Raw genomic sequence first — 17,700 nt, forward strand, 5'->3', positions numbered from 1 at the left:
TCCTAGATATTTAACAGATTTTTCCCAAGGGATTTTGATGCCGTTAAGTTCGAGATCTGCGTTTGGTAGGACGCTTTTTAGTAAAAAATAAAGATTTAGTTTTATTAGCATTTAGCTTAATTTTCCATCTATGAAAATAATCGAAGGTGGTGTTTAGAGAGCGTTGCAAATCATTGTGAATTTCCGAATATTGAGCTCCAGAAGAATAGAGGATCGTATCATCGGCAAAAATTAACGAATTACATTTATCGGTCATGGGAAAATCAGAGGTGTAGATGTTGTACAAGATGGGCCCGAGGACCGAGCCTTGAGGGACACCAGCGCTAATGGATTTTTTGGTAGATTTGGTTTCATTTAGGTATACGTAAAAATGTCTGTTAGTCAGAAAACTTCTTATTATGTGGATTAGGTAAGTAGGAGTGTTAAAAGTGCTTAGTTTGTGGATCAGACCATCATGCCAAACTGTATCAAAAGCAGCTTCAACGTCCAAGGTTACCAAACCAACGGATTGCTTTTCGGATAACTTTGCTTTGACGTAGTTAGTCAACTTATCTAATGGAAAAATGCAGCTATAGAATTCTCTGAATCCATATTGTATTGGTGGTAGGATATTTTTAGTTCATCGAGGTGAGCGTTAAGTCTGATTTTGATCAGACGTTCAAAAATTTTAGAAAGGCCACACAGGAGGCTAATCGGACGAAAGCTCATGGGAGAATTTGGTGGTTTACCTGGCTTTGGAATTGGAATGATCTTGGCAGTTTTCCAAGCAAGAGGAAAGTAACCTATTTTTAAGCAATTATTAAAAAGCAATGTAACGTATTCCATTGCACTTGGTGGTAAATTTTTTAGACAAATGTTGGGTAAACAGTCTAACCCTGGAGATTTTTTATTTTTAAGTGACTTAATAACAGAGAGTACATCACTAGTTGTAAAAAGGGAGTCAAATGTAAAGTCCTGGGTTGTAAGTTCAAAGAGTGAATTATGAACTAACTCTGTGGTAGCGTCATTAGAGTAAGCTTCCGTTAAGCGATGTTTAGATTCAAATATCTCAGAGAGAATTTGTATTTGTACACATATTTTAATGCTAGCTGAGTGATAATATTAAATTGGTCCATTTTTGTTTTGCAACCTTAAAGTTTGCAGATGAGCTCTCTAGTAAGAGCAGTAATTTCTTCAAGAGTGAAAAGGTCAGCATTTGCAGGATGATTGAGTCCGTTTGTAATAACCTGGCTGTAGCTGGGATATGTGGTTTGCGGTACACTATAATTCGTGATTGGTAAGGCATTTGCTCTTGCCGTAGAGTGGGGGGCATTATTATATGACTTATGAACATTACTTGGATTGTTTTTACCTTGCCTTGATCTCTTAAGCAAAAGTGACTGGTAAGAGAGACGGCAAGGGCAGCTGATATCAGTGGAGGGGTGATTTCCATTGCAATTTGCGCACTTCACTGCCTCCTTGTCTGGTCATTTGGAGGTAACGTGTGAGCCAGCGCAGTGTGCACAAGATGTGTCAATTCCGCATTGCTTGGCGCCATGTCCATAGCGTTGGCAATTGTAACATTGCGTTAATTTATTTGACTTTTTTTTTAATTCCCAACGAACTTTGGTGTGGCTTATGTAACAGTAATCTTCACGTAGCTGTTTCAAGGTTATGCTTCATAGAAATAAACTATGTACAGGATCAGTTTATATCCGTTTCTAGTAGTTTTTTCGATAAGCTTTACGTCAGTACAAGCGAGGCCAAGATTTAACAAGTTTATAGAGTGTACTGTTTGAGAAAAACTGTGAAAAAACCTCTTGTACTATTTTGATTATTGTGTCAGTGGTAAAAATTGCACAAGTTTTATTTGGTTTTAAAATAGTTTTCAAAATTTCAATCACGACTTTTTTATTAAAAATGGGTTCTGATATAATGCGGCGAAGTTTGTTTTTAAACGGGCTATCGATTTTGATGTTAGAAACTGGATCTTTGTTAAGGATAATTTGGATATTAAAATCGTTTAAACATTTTTCCGAAATTGCTATAAGTTGTGAAATGATCTCTAGGCCTGAATGTACGGTTTCCTCACATGTCGCCTCGACTGATTCTTGGTCATTTAAGTTGATATCAAGTGTTGTTCTGCTCAAGGCGTCAGCAATCTCGTTTTGAGACGCCTTTTTGTATATAACTTCGTAATCGTACTCCAACAGTGTGAGCTTCTATCTCACCCATTTGGAATTTTGTTCCTTGAAACTCATAAGCCATGTCAGGGGCTTATGGTCAGTGACAATTTTAAATTTTTGACCAAAAAGATACGGTCTAAAATACTTAATTGCCCAAATTATGGCAAGCATCTCTTTTTCGACGGTAGAGTAGTTCGCCTCGGTGTCCGTTAGTGTTCTGCTAGCGAATGAAACTGGCTTGTCCGATCCCAAGTTTCCTTGAGATAAAACAGCCCCTAAAGCGACATTACTTGCATCTGTAGTATGTATAAACGGTTTATCGAAATCAGAGTATATTAGGATCGGGTCATTACATAACAAAGTTTTACAATATTCGAAAGTTTTTATAAAGTCCTCGTCAACAGTAACCTTTGATTTTCCCTTCAGTTGTTTAGTTAGTGGTTTTGTTATTTTAGCAAAATCTTTAATAAACTTTCTATAATAACCCATGACACCTAAGAATGATTTAGTTTGTTTCTGTGGAGTAGGCAAAGGAAATTTCTTTATTGTCTCAATCTTTGTCGGTTTTGGCTTTACCCCTTCAGGGGTAACAATGTGACCCAGATATTCGATTTCCCTTTTCAGGAATTCAATTCGGTTGTAATTTTAAATTTGCATTTCTAATTTTCTTGAAGACTTTTTTTAAATGTTGTATATGTTCCTGTAAGGATGGCGAGAAAACAATGATGTCATCCATATATGCAAGGCAACAGGTTCCAAATAAGTCACCAAATAAGGAATCTATTACCCTTTGAAAAGTTGCAGGTGCATTAGTCAGGCCAAAGGGCATTCTGATAAACTCGTAATGTCCTCCCTCCGCCGAAAATGCTGTTTTCTGGATGTCGTCTTTGTGCATCTCTATCTGGTGGTAACCACTGGCTAAATCCAGTATTGAAAAATATTTCGATTTCCCAATTCTATCCAAGACATCATTTATTATTGGCATAGGGTACTTGACTTTTATGGTTTTCTCATTTAGCTTTCTAAAATCTACAACTAGACGCCACTTTCTTTTTCCTGAGGCATCGGTTTTTTTTGGCACAAGCCAAACCAGTGCACTCCAAGGAGAGTGACTATGTCTTATTATTTTATTATCGAGTAATTTTTTTAATTGTTCCTTTATCTCAATTCTTTCATGGAACCCATACCTATAGGGTCTTGTATAAATAGGGATATCATCTTTAGTCAAAATCTTATGTTTGACTTCGTTTGTAAATGATAGTTGCTTACTGTCTTCGTAAAAGATGTCAGAAAATTCAACCCAAATGTCTTTTAATAATTGGATTTCTTCTGAGTTGATATGTGTAGTTCTAATTATTTTGTTAAAATCAAATGAGCTTAAATCTGTTTTATTATAATTTTGGAAAGCGATGTTTACTTCTATATGCTGACCTTTTGAATATGAATTTACTTGAAGTGGTTGGTCAAAACATATACTTTTATGTGAGTCGGAGTAATTTGTTATTTCGACCCAACTGAAGTTATTTTCTGCTGAATATAATCCGTTCGAAATAAAAAGGTCATTATCTAGTTGTATTTCCTGACAAAGAAAAGTGCCTTCTTTAAGGTCAACAGGGATCTTGATTAGTTTTCTGGTTGAATGCTCAATCTCTAGCTTTTCTCCTGCTAAATTTTCTTTTGTGAGTATTGGGAGTTTAGCATTTTGTGTGATCAACACGAAATTTTCTAAGTCTAGTTTTGCTTTCAATGCTTTTAGTAAACCGACTCCTATAAGGCCATCGAATAATGAATGGAATTTAAATAATAAAAATTTTAGTGTACCATTTTGGTTAAATTCATTAAACATGTCTAGTAAACATGCTGGATATAGTGCATGTGTATTTAGATTTGTTTTTATAATTCTTGGCTCCGTTAGTTTAATATGTTGTTCACTTGGAACAAATTGAGGCTCAATAAAAGAAGTAGTAGACCCTGTGTTGATCAAAAGGATTAATTTTTTACCAAATGGGAATTGAATTTGAACATATGGTAAAATCGAGCCATGTGTGTGCTTGGTTATGTAGCCTGCTTGGATGTTGAGGCTACATACTGAAAATTTTGGTCATCATTAATGTTGTGCAACTCATCTCTTTTTTTTTATTTGATTACTGTTGTTTGTGTTGGATTTTGCAGACTGATTAGAGAAGTTGGAATTTCTAGTTTGGGTACTATAGTTTCCCCAATTTTTCTGTCTCTGTCGGTCACTTTGTTGCTCATTGTCGTACTTTTTTTGTTTAAATGGTCTTTGATTGTTGTTACTGTAATTATTTGTTTTTCCCTCTTGAGACCAATTTCTCTCCTTTTTTTGTTGGTTTCGGGGCCCAAACGATTCCGAATTTCGACCATTATACGTTGTTCTTTCAAAGCTCTGATTTATTCGCCTAGCTTCTCTTTGACTAGTATAAATTTCCTTTTCCGCAATTGCTATTTCATATGCTGTAACGATATCCGTGGGGTCTCTGCCTCGAACTATTGAACCCAAAGGTCCGCGAAGTCCCTTCAGGAAAGTGGTTAGGCATTGGTTAAGAAACAATTCTTTTTTTGTTTGTATGATAGTTGGATTGGTATCATTTTGGTCAATGATGTTTAGTAGAGCTCTTTGAATATTTGTGATTTTTTCGTATAATATCTCTACCGGATGGCTTTGCAGTGTTAATATTCCAAGTTCGGCTATTAGATTATACTCGGTTCTTTTATCAACAAAGTGTTTAATTAAGGTATCTTTAATTTCATTCTAATTAAGTCGCACATTTGATTGATACAAGACTTCATGAGCTTTACCCTGAATTTTGTTCCTGATTTCTCTCAAAATCATGACCCCTGCAGGTGTCTGATCCGCTCCTTTAATAGACATTAAAAACTCCTCAACATTGGTAATGAATTCTTTAGTCCCTCTTTATTTCCTTCATATACAGGCATAGACTGAATCAATTGTAATAAATCGGATATCTTAAACCCACCCAATGGCTCCTGTGTTTGGGGGCCAGTGGGTTAGGCTGGAGGAATCTCCTGATCTAAAGGCATTGATAATTCGAAACTCATTGGTGTTTCGAGCTTAATATATCTTTCTCACTTATGTTTTATTGTAATTAGTGTTATGTGTAAGCAAGGTGTCCTTCCCTTTTTTTTTTTGAATCTGTCGACGCACGAATTGTTGTCCCTCCGTGTGGCAAGCGATGAAATGATGGGTTTAAATATTTGTTGGTTTATTTCGCGGTTGTGCTGAAGCTAGCTGAGATTGTTGCTCGTCGCAGTAGTCCCAACTACGGGCGGACAGTCATCAGCCAGATTAAGCTATGACACACCTTGTTAATAAAAAAAAATTATTTTTTGAAGTGAAAACTTCTTTAGAATCGTTGGGAGTGATTTGAGACTCGATGAAACGAAAAAGCGACACTAAAAAGAGACACATATAGATCTTATAGTATTAAGCCTGCGAGAGAATGAGATGCAAATATATAAAAAGCATTATGAATAAAAAGCATTATGAAAAACTTCGACCAAGCTGGGAGTCGAACCCCGGCCGCCCGATCGCCAAGCGAGCACACTAACAACAGAGCCACGTCGACACTTTGAAAATTGCCGTCGAGTTCTGTAGTTAGTGTGCTCGCTTGGCGATCGGGCGGCCGGGGTTCGACTCCCAGCTTGGTCGAAGTTTTCCATAATGCTTTTTATTCATAATGCTTTTTATATATTTATATATTTTTTTGTGATACATTTTTATTTACTTTTTATACCCTTGCAGAGGGTATTGTAAAATTGGTCAGATGTTCGTAACGCACAGAAGGAGGCGTTTACGACCCCATAAAGTATATAAATTCTTGATCAGCATGAGAAGCTGAGTTGATATAGCCATGTCCGCAAAATGTTTTCTTCTAGACCTATATGATATAGTGGTCCGATCCTAAGGATTTTCATACTTTATCTTACCCGGGTAATAAAAAACCCCAAAAAAGATTTCATCCCGATAGCTCTTAAGACGGCTGAGTAAAACGCATACGCACAGACGGACGGACAGATGGACATGGCTATATCAACTCAGCTTCTCAGGTCGTAAACGCCTCCTTCTGTGCGTTACGAACATCTGACCAATTTTACAATACCCTCTGCAAGGGTATAAAAAGTAAATAAAAATGTATCACAAAATATATAATGAATGAATGCACAGCAACTAGAATCACTGTCTGTTCAGCTCTCTAAAGTGGGAGAAATATGTGCATGCGAAACCAGATTGAGCAATGGAAAAACAGTTTTAATTGTGGCAATTTATATTTCACCCAATCAATCAATAAATAGCATCACGGAATTCATTCATGAAAATTTAATAAAGTATACACCAGAAGTATCGCGGATACTTAGAAAAGATTACGATAAAGTTCCAATGATTTTAAGTGGCGATTTTAACGTAAATTTTGAATTGGACACAGCGGTTCCTTTAATTGACTTTCTCAATACAACATTCAGTTTAAAAATGTGTAACAATCGCACTGAATCAACAACACGATCAAAAACAACAATTGACGCGGTATTTCAAAGATATGTTGACAACATCGAAACCAAAGCATTTGTATCATATTTTAGCTATCATAAGCCACTCGTATCATTTGTTGAAATTGAAAACATTGAGGATGAATAATAATAAAATGAAGAAAATAAAACATGACCTTTATAGCACTATTATAATGAACCTATGTATAATTATCCCGCTCCTAATGCTGCTTTCGTCTCATTCTCTCTCAGTTTGTTTTACGGAAGGTTTCACTTCTATCGTGTCTAACCGTTAGACGCCCTCTTTTTTTTTTTTGAATAGACAAGCTTTTATGTGTATTCAACATCTTTATTGTTGTTTCAAAATTGATATATAGTTTTTTGTTTTTTATACCCTTGCAGAGGGTATTATAAAATTGGTCAGATGTTTGTAACGCACAGAAGGAGACGTTTCCGACCCCATAAAGTATATATATTCTTGATCAGCATGAGAGGCTGAGTTGATATAGCCATGTCCGTCCGTCCGTCCGTCTGTGCGAATGCGTTTTACTCAGCCGTCTTAAGAGCTATCCGGCTGAAATTTGTTTTCGGGATTTCTTATTACACGGGAAAAATAAAGTATGAAAACCATCAGGATCGGACCACTATATCATATAGCTCACGAAGAACTAGAAGAAACATTTTCATAAAAATCGGAGTACGCTTTAAATTTACATATGTGATTGTAAAATAAGAGAGTAAAATTGTTTTGTTTGTATATTGATGAATTGAGTTGCAGAAAACAAATTTTGAACATGTAAAATTATTATTACCAAGGACTGCAAGGGTATATAAACTTCGGCATAGCCGATGTTAGCTTCTTTGATATTATTTTTTTGTGTTTTTTTTTTGTTGTTTTTTTTATTACCTCTGTCCAATACAGCAGCTTATGTGTCGTTTAACTATTTGTTCTCTTTTTTTTTTTGAGTATGAAAACCAGAGGCTGGTTTGCCCCCTTTTACTTTGGAGGGTCCCTTGGGAATCACAAAGTTGGGGAAAGTTATACTATTTTTATAGTAGTGTTTTTTGTTTATAGTTTTACATATTTTATTTGAATCAATTTTGTTGTTGTTTTTTTTTATATCTATATATATACATGTGCATTACCCCTTTCACTTTCGGCTAATATTGTTGGGCCTTTGCTCGCTCCAGTTGACAAACTTGAAGCATTCGAAATTCACAGCTTGTTTAATTTGCACATACTTTGACTTCTGTCTACTTTTCTTTTATATATATTTTTTTTTTTTAAGATCGATGTTGCTTGCAAGGCGGTTGAAATTTAAATGACTCGCTGCCCAAAAGGTAAGGAAACTACAAAACGCACTCCAAAATTTGCGACGCAACTCGTCGAACAATTCTGACTGTCGCGACATCGCTGTCGTTCTGCTCTAACGGAACACGTAAAGCCACCAAAATGTGCGACTCGCGACGCGGTCAGACCAAAAAGATGATGAAATAGAGACGCTTGTCGCGAAGCAACTTTGTACTGTTGCGGCATCGCCGTCACTCTGACGAGACATGCAAGTCTGCAAAATGTAGCAAAAGACAATGTCGCCTGTTACGCAGCTTGTACCCAAATACATGTGTGTTTGTGCTTAACGGAAATTGCTGAATTCGGGGGAACACATACACCCGAAGCAAAAATTTGAAAAAGATGATGAAATATTTAAAATTCGAGTGAAACTCAAAGGCAACACCAACATCAATATCACGGAGTGCATAGTACACATTGACGATTTATGCATATTTATGTATACATACATGTTTTGTTGTCTTTAACGCTCTGTCCGATACAGTTGGTTCAATCGCCAAATGCACTGGTTTAGCGCCCTTAACGATCTCTAGCACGATTAGGTAAAAATTTATGCATTATTATACAAATTTTTTTTTTTTTTTTTTTACCAATAAAATATGTGTGAATAATCAATCATTATTTAAACACTTTTTTTTTTTTTTTTGATACTTATGCATGAACGTAAGTTCCTTCGGGGCACTTTTTCCCGTCCCTGAAGTCGTTAGGTTGCGCCAGTTAACTTGGCCAAGTCGTGGTCGAGGAAAACAGTAACTTTTCCCTGTGTTTATTTACTTTTAGTTTTTTCTATAAAATAAAAACCTCCGTCTTGTTTGACGTTCAACACACAATGAATATTTTTATTCGGCAACAATGCCGTTCTCTCCTTCAGTTAATTATGTATGTACATATGTAAGATGGAGTCCTCAATTGAGTCCCCAAATGTATTATATTATAGTTTATTAGTATTATAAATCGTGGTCGGGCGAATAATGATTACAATATGCAACTAAAATCTCGGGTTCTGTGTACTGCTGATTTATCGGCTTCTTACTGCTGACTGCTGATACTTCTGACTGCTGATACCGACTGCTGAACAGCGGCTGCTGACTGCTGAACATTGACTGTCGACTTCTCACGATACCTCACGACTGCTGCTGCGTTGCCAATCTGCATAAGGGAGTTGCCACCACGCTGCAACTACCTTATCCCATCTCACATGTATGTATATATGTATGTGTCTATATATGTATGTATGTATATATGTATGTGTTATTTGTTGCCCTTTTTAATGTGTTGTCCATGGTTTGTGTAGTTGAAGGTGAATTCGTTGGTGTGGTGACCGGGTAGGTAACTCCTCCCCCACTGGATTGAAGATCCAAGAGGAGCTTTTGGCGATGGAGGTTCAATTCAGAAGTTCTAAACTTTTAATTGAATCTCCGACGCGAAAGAGGGCCAGGTGTCATGGCGCGTCCCTCAGTCCGTCGGCACATTCGTCTCTACCAGTTCCGGCTTCCGACAATGACCTTATGTCACCAAATGTACAGCAGCTGATATCGTTTAGGAGTCCGGCTTTGACAGGTGTGGAGTCTCTTCCCATTTCCCCTGGGGACAGTATCCCACCTACTAACACGATATCGGTTGTAGTTTCCGAACCGTCCGGGCAAACATCCGTTGCCAATAAAGTAGTAACAAGAAGAGCTAGTAAAATGTTGGCTGCTTCAGCTGCTACTGCAGCAGCTACTGCTGTGCCTGGCACTTCTAGTTCCCTTGTTGTAGTTCCACCCAAAAAGCAAATTTTTATTTCGAGGCTTGATCCCAATAATACTTCTGAAGAAGTCGTAGCATACATCCAGGGCAAAGTTCAAGCCCCTAACATTGTGGTGGAAAAGTTCGGACTATCCGTAATGGTGGTGGTGTTTTGATCGCTGTTGATTCAGCGTTCTTGTTTGAAATTGTCCAGTCTTCGAATCAGGAGATTGAATTCGTTTGTGTTAGAATTTCTTTTCATTCTTTCTCTGCCTATATTACTTGTTCGTATATTCCACCACAGTCCGACTTGGCAGTATACATTTACCATTCGGAAGCTATTCAACTTGTTTCCTCATATATATCTGACAAAGGCTTGCTCGTTGTTTTGAAAGATTTTAATTTACGTGAGATTGCCCGGACCCTTTCATATGATTCTTTATTACTGTTGCCCTCCTCGTCACATTGTTTAATAGATGGTCTGCTTGAGTTGTCCCTAACTCAAATAAATCCTGTCCGGAATAGTGGTGACAGATCACTCGATCTGGTATTTGTGTTGGATTCTCCCAACTGCGATGTTTCCAGGACTGATCCCTTAGTTATGCGTGAATACAACTTTCATCCAACTCTGGATGTAACCATTGACCTTCCTTTTGGGGTTATGTCTCGACATAATAACTCGATGCCTTTAACCCGATGTTTTCGCAAGACAAACTTTACTAAACTTAAAAAGCTTTTGTTAACTAATGATTGGTCATATCTGTATACTTGCACGGATATGGACTCTGCCATTTCTGTCTTCTATAAAACTCTTGAGTCGTTCTTCGATGTTTGTGTCCCGCGTGTGACCAAAGAATGATAGACCTCCTTGGTTCTCACGTGAGTTATGTAACTTGAAGAACGTAAAATCAAGATGATGTGAAAGATTTCAAAAATCCGGTAAAGCATCGGATTTTTCCCTTTATGATGTTGCTCGATCAAATTTTATGGTGCTAAACTCACAATGCTATAAGGATTATCTTCAGCGATGTAAACAGAGGTTTTCTCGCGATCCTAAGCAATTTTATAACTTTGTCAATGTAGAAAGGATGACACCAGTGCACCCGTCTTACTTGTCTTTCAAAAACAATAAAGCTGACACTGATCAGGCAACTGCCGATATGGTTGCTGATTTTTTCAAATCAACTTATTCCTCTTCGATTTATTAAGCAAATCTTCCTAATCCTCATCACTTGCAATCGTCTAACTGCATTTTAGACCCTATGTTTGATGAAAGTTCGGTTCTTAGCGTGCACAGTTCCGTGAAACCAGTATAAGCACCTGGCTCTGACGGAATACCAGGCTGCGTATTAAGGTTTTGTGCAGAGGCCCTATGTAAGCCAATACTTAAGTTGTTTACACTGTCCGTCACATCTTCCGTCTTCCCGCCTATCTGGAAGAAATCATATATTATTCCTCGTCATAAAAAAAGGAAAAAGGCCGAGGCCTCCAAGTTATTGGGGTATTTCTAAATTGTCTGCCATACCCAAAGCACTTGAGAAAATAATAACATCTCAATTGCAGAATTTTTGTAGCTCAATTATTTCGTCATCCCAACATGGGTTTAAAAACGTAGACCGGCAACTACTAACCTATTAGAAATTACATCTCACTCGATCAAAGGATTCAAGACTGCTGTGCAAACTGACGTCAGTTATACTGACTTCAGAAAGGCGTTTGACTCTGTTAATCATACTCTGCTTTTATATAAGTTGAACGCACTTGGCATCCCCAGCCTTTTGCTTGATTGGATATCTGTCTAAGCGTACACAAAAGGTCCTCATTAAGTCTTCATTTTCTAAGACCATCCAAGTGACCTCTGGAGTACCTCAGGGTAGTCATTTGAGTCCATTGCTATTCACTCTTTTTATAAATGATCTTCCATTGGTAGTGTCACATTCGCGTGTGCTTATGTACGCGGATGATGTCAAGCTTTACCTCAGTTTTAAAGACATATCGTCGTCTTGCCTACTTCAATCGGATCTTAATGATCTTCAGAGTTGGTGTGAAACCAACCTACTAAACCTTTACGGCTCTAAATGTAAAGTCATTTCTTTTTATAGATGCAATCCATACTTAGCAACTTATTATCTTAACGACACAGTCTTAGAGCGGTTAGATATTATCAATGACTTAAGTGTTGTTATGGACCATAAATTAACTCTTAATTCTCATATTTCTGCTACAGTTAGTAAAGCTATGAATATCCTTGGGTTTGTAAAACGATGGTCGCAAGAGTTTGACAATCCGTACACATCCAAAATTCTGTATACTTCTTTAATCCGTCCTATCTTGGAGTACGGATCTTGCATATGGTCACCTCAATATGAGACGCACCAAAGTAAAATTGAATCTGTTCAAAAGCAATTTCTGCTTATTGCTCTTCGCGGTCTAAATTGGGATCGCAATGTCAATTTGCCATCATACTGTATCCCGTAATCAGATCAGAAGCCTCTCTTTCTATTGCACACTTTATTTTAGCACACTTAGCTCGTAATTAGCTGTGGTTAATCATATTTTTAATTTTTTGTCCGTTTTATTTGTATTTGTTCACGCGATCGTGCCGTCCGATATGCGGCTGCGCCCCACGGTCGGTCGGGCGGGAGGTGGACAGCGCTCTGCTTGGGCTGGCGCGAAACAGGCTATGTCCTGGTGTCGTATGGACCACTTGTACGTACTTCGCCTTGTACGTGTCAACGTCCAGACAATATATGCGATGATTTGGAGAGACACTTATTTTAAAGGACGAAATGTCCCGAGTATAGGAAAATCTGAACTTTTCCACTGCAATGTTAGGGGCTTGAACTTTGTCCTGGATGTAGGCTATGACTTCTTCAGAAGTAGTATTGGGATCAAGTCTCGAAATAAAAATTTGCTTTTTGGGTGGAACTACAACAAGGGAACTAGAAGTGCCAGGCACAGCAGTAGCAGCTGAAGCAGCCAACACTTTACTAGCTCTTCTTGTTACTACTTTTTTGGCAATATTCCTGGGAACGGATGTTTGCCCGGACGGTTTGAAAACTACAACAGATATCGTGTTAGTAGGTAGGATACTGTCTCCAGGGGAAATGGGAAGAGACAGTATGGCTTGGCAGGTGTGGAGCCAAAGCCGGACTCCTAAACGATATCAGCTGCTGAACATTTGGTGACATAGAGTCATTGTCGGAAGCCCATTAAATTAGTAGAGACGAATATGCCGACGGACTGAGGGACGCGCCCTGAAACCTGGCCCTTTTTCGCGTCGGAGATTTAATCAAAAGTTTAGAACTTCTGAGTTGAACCTCCATCGCCAAAAGCTCCTCTTGGAGCTTATGCATCCCCAGTCCGTTTCATAAAATTTCGCATCTCGAGCTCCGAACCACGACACGAATCACAACCCCATTAAAGGCCGCCACCCTGTGCAATACTATCCCGCACCTTGACTGTATAACCAGCACATTTAAAGTGCATTACGTTGTCACACAGCCAACAGTAAAGAAAGTCTTCACTGGTCTTGATGGGATTATTGCAAATATATTTGCAACAGACACTCATTATTTAAATAAATTGATTTATCAAAAACAATTGTATAAAGAGAGGCGTATACAAACCAAAGCAAAAGCTAACTGCAATGTGCAAATGAAAAGAGACAACAAAAAAAAAAAAGAGAATATTTTTTGTATTAAAATACGTGTTGACTCGACCCACGCGCCGTGGACCCCTTGGCTTATAATAACTCCTGACCCCCTCCAAACGCCCCTGGTACCAACTTCATCCAAGTTGTTGAGGAGTTGATGAGTAGAGAGTTTTATTTCCTAAGAAATATTACAAATTAAATCAACTTAAAAACTAATAGCGAATTTTACTCACGCTTTTCTCTCCACGGCTCGATATCAAATGACCGCTTTTCTACACTAGACCTTCTAGTGTCTTCCAACACTGTGCCTTACAACACTAACAATCATATGTTCTTATAGCTAAATTATGTGTAGTCTAACACTATCAAATTACATTTCAATTTGAATTTAAATTCTAACCGCTATTGGCATTTCTTCACAACATCCCCGCCACCGTGAATCTAGTCCATCTTAGATTCACCAAAATCCAGTTTGGCTAACATGCATACCGGTCGACGAAACTCTCCAGTGCTGGTCTTCACTTTCGCAGATCGTACTTGGCCATCTCGTCCGGTGGTTACTTCGATGATTCTGCCCTTCTGCCAGTTGACTCGATGCTGTGCGCTGTCGCAAATAAGGACGATATCTCCTAGAGCTAGCGGCTGTACCGAATGATACCACTTGGTGCGGCGACACAAATTACGCAGGTATTCGTTTACCCACTTGCGCCAAAACGAATGAGTCATCTGTTGCTTAATCCGCAAATCCTTCATGGTAGGGTGATAATCCTCTTCTTGCGGATGCGGAGTCTGAGTGGAGTTGGCTGTACCTAAAAGAAAGTGATTCGGAGTTATAGGATCCCCTGTCGGACTATGGCAATGTGCGTCAAAGGCCGTGAATTAACAATATTTTCAGCTTCGCACATCAAGCTGGAGAGGGTATCCTCCTTTGAATTTCCTTGAAGTAGCGCATGTCCCATGGCTCGTTTTACACTTCGAACTAAACGTTCCCAACATCCGCCTGCATGTGGATTCAATGGGCAGTTAAAAAGCCACTCGATTTTATCGCTTGCGAGCCCGGCAGCTACTTTCTTATACAATTCTTGTCTTAATATTCGCTCAGCTCCCAGTAGGTTTGTCCTATTATCAGACCTGATTCTTATTGGGACTCCACGCCGCCTCATGAAGTTATGAATGACTTTAAGGCAAGTGTCGGCCGTCAAGTCCCTAGCCAATTCCAAATGTATGGCGCGTACAGTCAAACAAGTAAAAATGCATATCCATCGCTTCTCTGTTCCTCTTCCCCTAACCACTGCAAACGGCCCCATGTAGTCAATTCCAGTGTAAGAAAATGGACGAACAAAGGGAGTCACTCTGTCCGAGGGCAGTTGTCCCATCAAGGGTGGTGCTGGGCGAGCTCTCTCCATACGGCATATGAAGCATGTTCGTGACGTACGGCGTACCTCTTGGCGTAGGTGAGGAATCCAAAACTTCCGACGTATTTCAGCGATGATCGTTTTTTCATTTTGATGCTTCCATTTGTTGTAATAATGTGTGATTAGCAGTTTCGTCACGTGGCTCCCTTGTGGCAGAATTATTGGGCGCCTAATGTCCATATCAACGGCACAAGCTTTATCTATGCGTCCGCCTACACGTAACAAGCCATCATTATCTATCTCCGGTGTTAGTTTTAGAAGACTACTTCCCTTATCAATGAGTTTACCCCTGGCGAGCTCACTATACTCATCTGGAACTCTTTTGTACACTTCTGAACAGAACTATTTCAGCATAATCTATCTCTGAGCATATCAGGTAATTTTCACGAACTTCTTTTCTTCTAAATCGTAGCACCCAAGCCAGAATCCGTACGAGTCTCGTGTACGATGAGAATCTTCCAAAGAATTCATCCGTTTGCTTCGTGGTGACCATACAGAATTTTAGAATCCAATAAAAAATCTGGCCCGGTTAACCATAGTGACTGTCTGCTGTCTCTCTTAAGCTTCGTGCCAAAATCCGCTGGATTGTCCTTGCCGGCAACCCATTTCCATTCTTCGACGCGAGAGCTTTCTAGAATTTCGTTCACTCGATGGGCGACGTATGACTTGTACTTTCTCTGATCCGAACGGATCCATGCTAAAACAGTTGATGAGTCCGACCACATACAAACTCGTTTTGGTTGAATATCATGTCCCTCTAATATCGAGTTTCTGAGCCTAGTCGCCATAACGGCAGCCTGCAACTCCAGTCTTGGCACAGTAGACAGTTTCATCGGTGCGCATTTTGTCTTTCCCATTATAAAAGACACTTTCCATCCTTCAGTATCTTCAACTCGCCAATAGCCCACTACTGCTGCATACGCCATTTCACTCGCATTTGCAAATATGTGTAACTCTACACAATCATTACTTAAAGTTGTGCCATACCATCTTGGAACCCTTACTAAAGCTATTTCATTAACAAAACGAAGCCATCATTTCCATTCGATGTACTCTTCTTGATGTATGGATTGATCCCATTCTATCTTTTTCCTCCAAATAGACTGAAGGAGGAGTTTTGCCATCAACGAGTACGAGTACAACAAGTACCTTCTGACTATACAATGCCCCATCTTTATCGAGGCTTAGAACATCGTCCATGCTACCTTTACCAAACTTATCATTGCAGACTTTAGAGTTAGATACAAATTTCTTCAGATCGAATCCGCCTTTTCGGTGGATATGTATCACCTGTTCTGTGACTCTTCTTGCTTTTGTTTCGTTGCCATATGAGTGGACGAAATAATCAACATAATGATTCCTCACAATAGCATCAGCCGCCTGTGGAAACAAGCCCTTGCGTTCCGATGCGTTGTTATTCTTAAGAAATTGAGCGGATGCGGGTGAACATTTCGATTCAAATGTCATTCCCATTATCTCATATGCCTTAAACTCGTCAGTTTCATCTTTTCTCCATAGAATGCGTTGAGCCCATCGATCTTCTTTGCGTATCAAGACGCGATGAAACATTTCTTCTATGTCTGCGCAAATACCTACGGACCTTTGTCTAAATTTCATAAGCACGTAACTTAATGGTTGGCATTGGTCAGGCCCTCTCATCAGCAGTGCATTCAGCGACACGCCGTCGACTTCTGCAGCATCGAATACGATTCTATTTTTCCCGGGTTTATGTGGATTGACGACTCCAAAATGTGGCAGGTACCATACCTTATCCAGGCTTTTGTTCTGTTCTGACTCCTGAATCAGCCGAATATACCCCTTTTGCTCGTAGTCCAACATCAGTTTGCAATATTGCTTCCGGTTTTCAGGGTCCCTGTTAAACTTCTTTTCCAAAGATAATTGTCTTTTAATTACCATTTCTTTGCTATCGGGAATGTTGAAATCGTCCGTTTTCCATAACAATCCAGTCTCAAAACGATTGTCCATACGTCTTGTTGTCTTTTCCAGTAGCATATGTGATCTTTCAAGCTCTTGCCCTTTATGCTGATTTTTCACATCTCTTACATCCATTTCAGCATCAGCTATATAATTGCGAACGAGTTCCTCTATGTCAGAGCGATCGTTTATGATGTAAATTCCATTCGGACCAACATTAGGATGGTTATCGATCTTACCATACACCACCCAACCTAGTTTAGTCTTTACCACAGCTGGTCCATTCCAGCCAGACGACTTCACCTTTCTGGGTATGCCTAGGTGCACATTATCAAGACCAATCAACAACTCAGGTGCTACATTGCTATACGACTGCAATGGTATGTTCTCAAGATGTCGATTTTTAAAATACAAGTCCTTTCTATTTATTGTCTGTTTGGGCAACTTTAGGTTTTTGACTGTTCGAACGCCCTTTAGATCATAAATTGTGTAGCCATTTGTTTCCGATATGCCCACATCGAATCGGCTTGTGCTTTCGGTTACCTGCTTATTGCCAAACCATTGTAGTGTCAGATCTTCCTTTGGGCCTTTTAAATGGAGCGCAGCAGCCAAAGACAATCGGTTCTTTCTCGATATGCAGCAATGTATTGTGGCGTCTGTTGCAGTTTGGCGCTTCGCATTTAACTTGAACTTTGCACTTGTCGCTGCGATGGCCTTCACGCAAGCAATTAAAACATAGGCCCTTTTTCCGTACAAGCTGCCATTTCTCATCGTGATTCAAGTTTGCGAACCCATTGCACTTCCTCAGCAAATGACTTCCGTTACACATAATGCATCTTGCTTCCATATAATCCGATGTTTGATGTCTCTGATCTGCATGAAACATTCTTGTTCTTTCCCTCTTTATTTTGGACGTTGATTCCG

This window comes from Drosophila willistoni, unplaced genomic scaffold (assembly GCF_018902025.1).
Source record: "Drosophila willistoni isolate 14030-0811.24 unplaced genomic scaffold, UCI_dwil_1.1 Seg217, whole genome shotgun sequence".
NCBI lineage: Eukaryota > Metazoa > Arthropoda > Insecta > Diptera > Drosophilidae > Drosophila > Drosophila willistoni.